Genomic DNA, 12,358 nt, shown 5'->3' on the forward strand with positions numbered 1-12,358 from the left:
ATATTATGGTGCCATGAAGCATATCAAGAGCATTACCGTAATATGGTACCATGTGCTGATACATGGCGTTCGAGTTAGGCAAACTACAGTATAACATTTATCTTCAGTGATATTGTAATATATGGTACCATGAAGCATAACAAGAGGTACCATAATATAATACATGCATGCAGCAAAATGGAATAAATGCAAACCTAAAATTTTCTACTTCAATAAATCAAAGGGAGGAACTCAACCATCAAAGCTAAAATCTATAAATATATCAGATTATTTATATATTTACCCCGAATTAAATTAAAATAGTGCTAAAATATTTGATTTTTTCTTTTTTTTTTTTTTTTTTTTTTTTTAAATATATTTTGGAACTATATACAGAATTGAGTCTTCAATAAAAGTTTTCAAATAAGTCCAAAAATGGCAAGGTGTTTTAATTTTTATTTTGGATTTCTTTTTAAAGTAAATTTCGCCTTTTTGTTTCCGATATCTGTAACTGATTTCGAGTTATTTAAGAAAAATCTCACATATGATAATATTTTTTTCTGTTTCCAAAACATTTGACACCCAATATCTCTGCAACAAAAATTGTCAATCTCAATATCGATAAGGTTTTGTAAAGTACACATTCAGCGCTATAACATATTACGAAATAAGCAAAATCAAATTTTCCAAAAAAAAAATTTTTCGAAAAATTCCTCGGCCATCTCCCTTGTCGATTTTGTCAAAAAACCGAAATCTCTCAGATCGCAACTTAAAATATAATCACTAATAGTTCATTTATGTAGTATTGACTGTCGAAAACCGTTTTCCGATACTCTAACAAGATTTCGAGTTATTGAGAAAATACTTACAAAAGAAATATTTTTTCTGTTTTCCGAAACATTAAAACCTTATATCTCTGGAACAAAAGTGTCAATCTCAATATCGATACGTTTTGTTAAAGTACAGATTCAGCGCTACAACATATTACGAAATAAAGCAAAATCAATTTTCCAAATTTATCGAAAAAAATTTCGCTCGGCACCCCACTGTCGATTTAGTCAAAAACCGAAATTCTCTCAGATCGCAACTAATATACACACTAATAGTTCATTTTAAGTGGAAACTGGACTTTCGAAAAACCGTTTTTTCGATACCTCTACAGATTTGAGATTATTTGAGTACAAAAGGTATACAAAGAAATATTTTCTCTTCTGTTTTCCCAAAACATTTGACCACCAAAGTGATCTCTGCGAACAAACAATAGATACACATCTCAATATTGGATACGGGATTCCTCTTGTAAGTACACATTCAGCGCTACAAAATATTACAACTCAAGCAAATCAATTTTCCAAAATTTTTCGAAAAAATTCCTCGGCACCACTGTCGATTTTAGTTCAAAAACCAAATCTCTCAGTCGCAACTAAAATATACTCACGATAGTTCATTTTAGTAGAATTGACTGTCGAAAACGTTTTCCGATATCTCTAACAGATTTTCGGTTATTTGAGAAAAAATCTAACAAAAGAGATATTTTTTATGTTTTCCAAAACACTTTAACAAACAAATATCTCATGGATCAAAAAAGTACGAATCTCAAAAACGATTACCGTTATGTTTGTCAAGTACACATTCAGCGCTACGAGATATTACGAAATAAAGCAAAATAAATTTTCCATAATTTTCGAAAAAACCTCGGGCACCCCCTGTCGATTTGTCAAAAAACCAAAATCTCAGATCGCAACTAAACTATACTCACTAATAGTTCATTTTATGTAGAATTGAGTGTCGAAAACCGTTTTCCGATATCTCTAACAGATTTTCGAGTTATTTTAAGAAAATCTTACAAATGAAATATTTTTTTCTGTTTTCCAAAACATTTAGCACCAAATAACTCTGGAAAAAAGTAGTCAATCTCAATATGCGGATACCGTTTTTGTAAAGTGTATCAGCGCTACAACATATTTTTACGAAATAAGCAAAATAAAAAAAAAATTTTTCCAAAATTTTTCGAAAAAATTTCCTCGGCAACCCCCTGTCAATTTTGTCAAAAACCGAAAACTCTCAGATCGCAACTAAAATATACTCACTTATAGTTCATTTTTGTCAGATTAGTGTTCGAAAACCGTTTTCCGAATATCTCTAACAGATTTGAGTTATTTTTGAGAAAATCTAAAAGAGATATTTCTTTTTATGTTTTCCCCAAAACATTTAACTACAAATATCTCTGGAACAAACAAAGTACGAATCTCAAAACATACGGTTTTTTGTAAAGTATACATTCAGCGCTACAACCTATTACGAAATAAGCAAAATTATTTTCAAAATTTTTTCGAAAAAATTCCTCGGCACCCCCCTGTCGATTTTGTCAAAAACGAAAATCTCTCAGTCGCAACTAAAATATACTCACTAATAGTTCATTTTATGTAGAATTAGTGTCGAAAACCGTTTTCCGGAATCTACTACAGATTTCGATTATTTGAGAAAAAAATCTTCAAAAGAAATATTTTTTATGTTTTCCACAAACATTTGACACCAAATACCTCAGGAACAAAAAGTTACGAATCTCAAAAACGATAAGGTCTTGTAAAGTCACATTCAGCGCTAAACATATTACGAAATAAGCCAAAAATCGCATTTCCAACTCTCCCTTCTTCCACAAAAAATCTCCTCGGCACCTCCCTGTCGATTCTGTCAACCAAACCCGACAATCTCTCAGGATCGCACTCTAAAAATATGACCTCACTTAATAGATCATTTCTTAACGTAGACATTTTGACTGTCGAAAACCGTTCTCCGATACCTCTAACAGCATTTCGATTTATTTGAGGAAATCTACAAAAGAGATAATTTTTTTCTGTTTTCCAAAACATTTAACAACAAATATCTCTGGAACACAAAGTACGAACCTCAAAAAACGATACGGTTTTGAAAGTACACATTTCAGCGCTACAACATATACGAAATAAGCAAATATATTTTCCGAAATTTTTCGACAAATTCCTCGGCAGCGCCCCCTGTCGATTTTGGTCACAAAAACCGAAATCTCTCAGATCGCAACTAAAATATGTTCACATATAGTTCATTTTATGTAGAATTGACTGTCGAAAACCGTTTTCCGATATCTCTAACAGATTTCGAGTTATTTGAGAAAATCTACAAAAGAGATATTTCTTTCTGTTTTCCAAAACATTTAACACCATCTTTGGAACAAAAAGTGTCAATATCAATATCGATACGGTTTTGTAAAGTACACATTTAGCGCTACAACATATTACGAAATAAGCAAAATCATCCATCGCAACTAAAATATACTCACTAATAGTTCATTTTATGTAGAATTGAGTGTCGAAAACCGTTTTCCGATATCTCTAACAGATTTCGAGTTATTTAAGAAAATCTACAAATGAAATATTTTTTTCTGTTTTCCAAAACATTTGACACCAAATATCTCTGCAACAAAAAGTGTCAATCTCAATATCGATACGGTTTTGTAAAGTACACATTAAGCGCTACAACATATTACGAAATAAGCAAAATCAATTTTCCAAAATTTTTCGAAAAAATTCCTCGGCACCCCCCTGTCGATTTTGTCAAAAACCGAAATCTCTCAGATCGCAACTAAAATATACTCACTAATAGTTCATTTTATGTAGAATTGAGTGTCGAAAACCGTTTTCCGATATCTCTAACAGATTTCGAGTTATTTGAGAAAATCTACAAAAGAGATATTTTTTCTGTTTTCCAAAACATTTAACAACAAATATCTCTGGAACAAAAAGTACGAATCTCAAAAACGATACGGTTTTGTAAAGTACACATTCAGCGCTACAACATATTACGAAATAAGCAAAATCAATTTTCCAAAATTTTTCGAAAAAATTCCTCGGCACCCCCCTGTCGATTTTGTCAAAAACCGAAATCTCTCAGATCGCAACTAAAATATACTCACTAATAGTTCATTTTATGTAGAATTGAGTGTCGAAAACCGTTTTCCGATATCTCTAACAGATTTCGAGTTATTTGAGAAAATCTACAAAGAAATATTTTTTTCTGTTTTCCAAAACATTTGACACCAAATATCTCTGGAACAAAAATTACGAATCTCGAAAACGATACGGTTTTTTAAAGTACACATTTAGCGCTACAATATAATACGAAATAAGCAAAATCAATTTTCCAAAATGTTGCGAAAAAATTCCTCGGCACCCCCCTGTCAATTTTGTCAAAAACCGAAATCTCTCAGATCGCAAAAAACATACTCACTAATATTTAATTTTATGTAGAATTGACTGTCCAAAAACCGTTTTCCGATATCGAGATATTTGAGAAAATCTACAAAAGAAATATTTTTCTGTTTTCTGAAACATTTAAGTAATTTTCTTTGGGCTTAAATAATTTGGTCACAATAATTTGTTTCATTGGTCACAATAAAAATCACAATAATTTGTTTCTAGTGTTGTTGACAATAATAGAAAAAAAACTGTATCGGATGAGTCAACGAAAGAGTAAAGTCCATTATCTCATTTGTTTCGAGGTTTACAAAAAAATATTAAATACCTATAAAAGTTATATGGACGGTTAAGATACACATTTTAAAATTATTACAGAGAATACAGGGTGCTTCAAGAAAGTGTGGCGAATATAATATGTTTTTTTAAATGTAACACCATATTTTTTATTTTATTTTTAGATTTTGCATAAAATTTCATAACTTTTTTATGTATACTATACCTAAAATTAATAGTTTTTGTAATATTTAAATTTGTTTAAACAAATATTAGATTGCAGTGTGGTAAAAAATTGTCAGCGATGCCATTGTTTCTGAAGATGGACAACTAAAATTTGGTAGGAGAATTTTATAGAGATATAGAAAAAGACCTATGCAAAAATATTTCAGTTAGATTCTACAGGGTGTTTAAAATATTTTTATGAATTTCAACTACTTAAAATATATTAAGTATATTATTTTCTGATTAGTTTAGGTTTTCCTGGTCTGTAGTAAATAAAGTGATATTATTTTCCTCGATAGTAGTTAGTTCTGCTTCTTCACTCCTTGGTATTTTTTGGGGTGGTTCATCACTCTACAAATTACAAAAAAATGTTACATCACGATTAATCAAAGTAAAGCAAATAAATTTTTAAAATTAAAAGCTTTGGTAACATTTTGAATTTTTTAATGCGACGACTTGAAATTCTAAAATTTTTGTAATTATTTGCATAAAAAAATCGATACCTATATTCTTATTCTATCTATAGTCACGCATGCATTATCTAAACAGGTGCATTTGGTAAATGTCTCTTACCTTCAAATATAGCAAATAAATGCTCTAATTTCCATTTTTTCAGAAACTCCTTTAAAGAATCCATATATCCTAAAATTTGTCCATAAAAAATGACAAATGCATGTTAATAACGATCACTAATTTGTTATACGATATGCGTTTAAAAAGCAAATTATGCAAAATTTCAGGTGGAAAATTCCAAGCAACAGAACCTGTGCGTACAATGATGTGCGACCTATGAAATGCGACGTGCCACTGATCGGACTGCCGACTGATTGTATATACCGTCCTTCGTCATCATCTTTGCGTGTCGTTATTATTTTTCATCAAAAGAGTATTTAGCTATTGGAAAAATGGACATGTTTCTTGAATGAAGTACTTCCTAGCGTATTTTTCTTAATATCTTAAAACAAAGTAACTTGCACTTGGTTGAATGAAAATAGATTCAAGAGTAATTTTCGAATTTTTCAAGAGAACCAGTTTTCTTGAGTTAAGAGAGTTTTTCTTCAGGCAAAATATTTTCTTTTACGCTAAAATAAATTCTCTTGCCACTAATTTTTTTTTTCAAGAACGATGACGACTTTAGTTCAAGTCTATCTTTTTTATCAGTGTACTTGTTAAAGATAAGTTTGTTGTTTTATCATGGCTACTATGATGTTATAGCGTAATTGTATTAAAAATATGGGTAAAGTAAGAAAAAATTGGAATAAGTCGCAAACTACTAAAAATAGCTATATGGCATACTTAATAAAAGTTGAAGAGTTTTCTAAGAAAAAAGGATAACATATAGGGTGTACTATTTAAAAAAATTGAGAGTTTTTTAATTGTAAGTAGTTGAAATTTTTAAATATATTTTGAACACACTGTATCAGGAGCTGTATCATTGAACTAAAATATCTTTACATAAATCTTTTTTTTAAATAAATTTATCTCCGTTATTAGTGAAGATAGAAGGATGCGGTTTGCACAAACCTGTTCCACTTTTTTTTCAAACGAAAGATGCTGTAAATAAAATTTTCATAGCTTTCTTTGTTTCTGAGCTACAGGGTCTTTTTGAAAATTTTGCAATTTGGGACACTCCCCGTATCTCTCTTATTGCGAAAGGTATCGAGTAGGTGAAAACTGTTTATTGTAGAACTTTTTACGGAGAATACAGTGGCGTAGTCTGTTATTCTACAAAAATAATATTTTCGAAGATATGAACTAAAGTTATGTTTTTTTTAAATAGAACACCCTGTATATTTATAAATTGTATGATTTGGCTTGCCATAAGCTTCTCAAAAATATATATATCACTCTATATTTATTTTCACTATTTATTGCAATATTTAAAAGTTTTTATGAAAAGATCATATTTATTAGTAGGCCATGATTGATAATAAAAGAAAATGTTGCAAATTATTAAAAATATACTATTTGTCTCTTGTTTTATTTTAGGGACCACTAATAATTTTTTTATATACTCGTATTAGAAAAACTTAACTCTCTACCGCTATTTGACAATCTTGGAAGTTATTGTACCGGAACTTTTAGATATTCCTTTAGCTAATTTACTTGAAATATACTTTCAGCAAGATAAATGAAAATATTAGAGTTTTGTTAAATTATAAATTGTCAAATCAATGAATTGGAAACAATGGCTCCATATGATGGCCATCCCTGATTCCCGGATTTTTTGGGGATTTTTAAAATATAAAATATATCGTGGCAACTACAACAATGTCGAATACTTAATAATAATGCAAGCTTTTAGATATTTGCAAACCCATCCCATTATAACAATTCCGTTATAAAGAAAAAAAAATATATTTAGAGATTCAGTGATAACAGTTCAAAAGTAAAATATATCAATGCCAAATAAAAATTTGATGTGTGTATGACTATTTTAATTAATGCCATTTTCATTTTTATGTTATTTATCACGGCCTACTAATAAAAAAATGATATATTTTAAATATTGAAGTAAAGAGTGAAAATAAATATAGCGCGATATATATTTTTGAGAAGGTCATAGCAAGACGGATCATATGATTTATAAATATACATGGTGTTCCATTTGAAAAAACATAACTTTAGTTCATATTTTCAAAAATATTTTTTCCGTAGAAACACAGACTACACCACTGTATTCTACGTAAAAAGTTCTTTAAGATTCAGTTTTCACCGAGGGGTGTCTCACTCGGGTAAAAAATGTACAGGGTGGGTCAAATTCGACGCTTTTAAATGGAAACACCCTTTTCTATAGGAGATAGACAAAAACTAATCTCTATAAAACTCTCCTACCAAATTTTGGTACTCTAGTTTTAGAACAATGGCACCGCTGAGAATTTTTTTTACCACACTGCAATTTAACATTTGTTTAAACAAATTTAAATATTACAAAAACTATTAATTTTAGGTATATAATATTATATATAAAAAACTAATGGAATTTTACGAAGTATCTAAAAATAAAATAAAACATAGGGCGTTGCATTTAAAAAACATGTTTTATTTGCCACACTTTTTTGAGGCACCTTGTATAGGCACCTCTATAATAATTTTAAAATGTGTATCTTAACCTTCCCTATAATTTTTATATTGAACTTTTATTGTAAACCTCGAAACAAATGAGATAATGGACTTTATTATATCGTTGACTCACCCTGTACAGGGTGTCCCATTTTAGTTGAAATCATACGGTATCTCCGTTATTAGTGAAGATAGAAGGATGCGGTTTGCACAAACCTGTTCCACTTTTTTTTCAAACGAAAGATGCTGTAAATAAAATTTTCATAGCTTTCTTTGTTTCTGAGCTACAGGGTCTTTTTGAAAATTTTGCAATTTGGGACACACCCATATCTCTCTCTTATTGCGAAAGGTATCGAATAGGTGAAAACTGTTTATTGTAGAACTTTTACGGAGAATACAGTGGCGTAGTCTGTTATTCTACAAAAATAATCTTTTCGAAGATAATGAACTAAAGTTATGTTTTTTTTAAATAGAACACCCTGTATATTTATAAATTGTATGATTTGGCTTGCCATAAGCTTCTCAAAATATATATATCACTCTATATTTATTTTCACTATTTATTGCAATATTTAAAAGTTTTTATTAAAAGATCATATTTATTAGTAGGCCATGATTGATAATAAAAGAAAATGTTGCAAATTATTAAAAATATACTATTTGTCTCTTGTTTTATTTTAGGGACCACTAATAATTTTTTTTATATACTGTATTAGAAAAACTTAACTCTCTACCGCTATTTGACAATCTTGGAAGTTATTGTACTGGAACTTTTAGATATTCCTTTAGCTAATTTACTTGAAATATACTTTCAGCAAGATAAATGAAAATATTAGAGTTTTGTTAAATTATAAATTGTCAAATCAATGAATTGGAAACAATGGCTCCATATGATGGCCATCCCTGATTCCCGGATTTTTTGGGGATTTTTAAAATATAAAATATATCGTGGCAACTACAACAATGTCGAATACTTAATAATAATGCAAGCTTTTAGATATTTGCAAACCCATCCCATTATAACAATTACGTTATAAAGAAAAAATATATATATTTAGAGATTCAGTGATAACAGTTCAAAAGTAAAATATATCAATGCCAAATAAAAATTTGATGTGTGTATGACTATTTTAATTAATGCCATTTTCATTTTTATGTTATTTATCACGGCCTACTAATAAAAAAATGATATATTTTAAATATTGAAGTAAAGAGTGAAAATAAATATAGCGCGATATATATTTTTGAGAAGCTCATAGCAAGACGGATCATATGATTTATAAATATACATGGTGTTCCATTTGAAAAAACATAACTTTAGTTCATATTTTCAAAAATATTTTTTCCGTAGAAAAACAGACTACACCACTGTATTCTACGTAAAAAGTTCTTTAAGATTCAGTTTTCACCGAGGGGTGTCTCACTCGGGTAAAAAATGTACAGGGTGGGTCAAATTCGACGCTTTTAAATGGAAACACCCTTTTCTATAGGAGATAGTCAAAAACTAATATCGGTGTTTGGAGCTCAATTTTCATTAAAAACATGATGGTGAAAACAGCACATCAATATCTGTTACCGTTTCGGAGTTACGGGGTGTTTTTAAAAAATGTGCATTTATAACAAATCGCTGTAAGTTTTTTACTAAGGAAAATTTTGTATTTCTATGAAAACATTTCCAAAGCACCTTTTTACGTAGAATTTAATGGTTTAAGTATAATTTTTTTAAAATTAATAATTTAAGAGTTATCAACAGAAAAATTGATTTTTTATTTGGGACACCCTCTATATTTTTAATTAACTGAAAAGAATTTAAAATTACCTTTCCAAAAATATAGCACACTTGATATTTTGTTATGATCCCCTTCGAAATACAGAATTTTTTAAAGTTCGCCACTTTTAATTAGTAGGCTTTGGACTTTGGACCCCTTATTGATGATATGCCCTTAATGGAACTCGAAAACATATTTTCCAGCAAGACGACGCACCGCCTCTGAACGCTGAAGTTATCAGCAAATTTTTGCAGCCAATTTCAAGAAAAATTGAATAACTAACCAAGACCCCAGCCGTTGGCCGTCGAGGCCGCCTGACTTAGTGCCCATGGACCTAATCCTATGGATATATTTGCGGAAGAATAAAGGTTCCTTATTCTTCCATATAATCTAGACAAGAATTAGAAATACTTAGCAGTTATGAGAGGGTATCTTTCACACCCACTGAGTTAATGAATTCCGCGAGAAATGTTCAAAAACTGCCCCGTCTGTACATAACAGAAGACGGTCGATATGTCGAACACCTGTAGCAAAATCTTATGTCTTGGTTTGCTATTTATTTTTATTGTTATTAGATATAGTTTAAATGTGTTGATGTTGGTTAAATATATTTTAAATTGTTATAAAATTCTGCATCTCTCATAGCAAATATTATTTTCGTTTTAATTCATGCTCACAGCTTTTTTGCATTACAGCCGGTGCCGTTCAAAGCCTACCTACTCATTTAAAGCCGGCGAATTTTTATATCTCGAAGAGGAATCGAGCAAAATATCAAGTGTGTTATATTTTTGGAAAGGTAATTTTAAAGTATTTTCAATAAATTAAAAATATACAGGGTGTCCCATATAAAAAATCAAATTTTCTGTTGATAATCCTTAAATTATTAATTTAAAAAAAATATACATAAACCATTAAATTCTACGTAAAAAGGTGCTTTGGAAATGTTTTCATAAAAATACAAAATTTTCCATAGCAAAAAAGTTACAGCGATTTGTTAAAAATGCATATTTTTGAAAAACACCCCGTAACTCCGAAACGGTAACAGATATCGATATGCGGTTTTCACCATCATGTTTTTGACAAAAATTGAGCTCCAGACACCGATATTAGTTTTTGTCTATCTCCTATAGAAAAGGGTGTTTCCATTTAAAAGCGTCGAATTTGACCCACCCTATACACGTACTGCCAAAATATCCTTCCACTGCTAAGCGACGGCCAATGACTATGAAGAAGACTGCCTATGACTGCCATGTAATTATTATAGGCGACTGCCATAAGACTGCCAATGACTGCCAGCGACTGCCAAGAAAATGTAGATACATGTAATTCCAATAGTGAGACACCCCTCGGTTTTCACCTTCTCGATATCATACACAATAACGGAGATACGGGGGCTGTCACAAATTGCAAAATTTTGAAAAAGACCCTGTAGCTCAGAAACGAAGAACGCTATGAAAATTTTGTTTACGGCATCTTCCGTTTGACAAAAAAGTGGGACAGGATTGTGCAAACCGCACCGTTCTAACTTCACTAGTAACGGAGATACCCTATGATTTCAAGCAAATGAGACACCCTGTACACTATTTTATTTATTTTAATATACAGATTTTGTTAAAGGTAAATTTAAAGAACCTCGGAGGAATAATAATACAGAGTGTACGTGTTAATAAGAATAACGAAGGGTTGACTTAGCAGAGCACCCTGGGGATCATTAAGTCAAAGTGTTAAAATTTAAGCTTTTTGCTTATGGAAATGAAATATGACTATATTTTATATTTATAATATATCTATTTTTTATACAGTATGTCCTCGGATTGTCTCCACAAGATCATAAACTTTTTTATTATTGACATTTAAAGGATAATGCATTCTCCATAAAAATTTTTGCTTGTTCTAAAATGGTAAATCCCGTTTATACTTTTCCAAATTTCCACACCGCTGCGTAAAAAAAATTAAAAAAAAGCATGGAAATATGTTTGAATTTTTCAAGAATGGACGCCGGCGCCGGCTGTATCTCAGAACTACTTATCGTATAACTTTGGGACAAACATTTAAATAAGTAAATCGGCCAAGAGGAATCGCTGGAAATTATTTTCAAATTCGAAAAATGTCCGCTAGAAGGCGCATCTTTGATAGCCAATTAGAAAACAGGATTTTTCTCAAAAATTTGCAGATGAACAGGTATTTTAAATATTACTATTATAATCATCGAGAAATTTCGATTTTTTTAATATAGGTATTTTGCTCAATCTCATTTTTATGAGTTTTTATGTCATTTTTATAAAGTGGTGGGGGTAGGTTAAACTTGCGTTTGTTAATATAAGGATAACTCTGATTTAGGTTCGCCGATTTAAACAAACTAGGGCTCGTTTAGAAGAGCTTTTCCTTAATGATCTCCAGTATAAATTTTGTTTCCATTGATTTTTTCATGGTAGCTAGAGGCGCTGTTTGACATTATAGCAGATATTGCGTTTTTACGTAAATAGAGCACAAAATTTTCAAAATATCAGCGTAAACCGCAACTTTTTATCTAATCTCTAACGGAAGTTATTAATAAAATAAATCATATTAGGCTGCCGCCTAGGATTATAAGGTTTAAAATTATAATAGTAGGCTAGGAAACAAAAAGAGGTGAATTGATTACATCAACATGTATATTTTAGTTTCTATTGCTTTTGATGCAATTTAATTGTTATTTATCCATGTTCGTTCTTGAGTCGACCCCATAAATAAAAACCCAGGTATAATGAATCCGGTGACCTAGCTGCCCATGGAAATATGCCGCTCCAGCAGCGTCTCTACTAAAGTAAGTGA

The sequence above is a fragment of the Sitophilus oryzae genome, unplaced genomic scaffold, assembly GCF_002938485.1.
Source record: "Sitophilus oryzae breed Bouriz unplaced genomic scaffold, Soryzae_2.0 scaffold_578_pilon_pilon, whole genome shotgun sequence".
NCBI lineage: Eukaryota > Metazoa > Arthropoda > Insecta > Coleoptera > Curculionidae > Sitophilus > Sitophilus oryzae.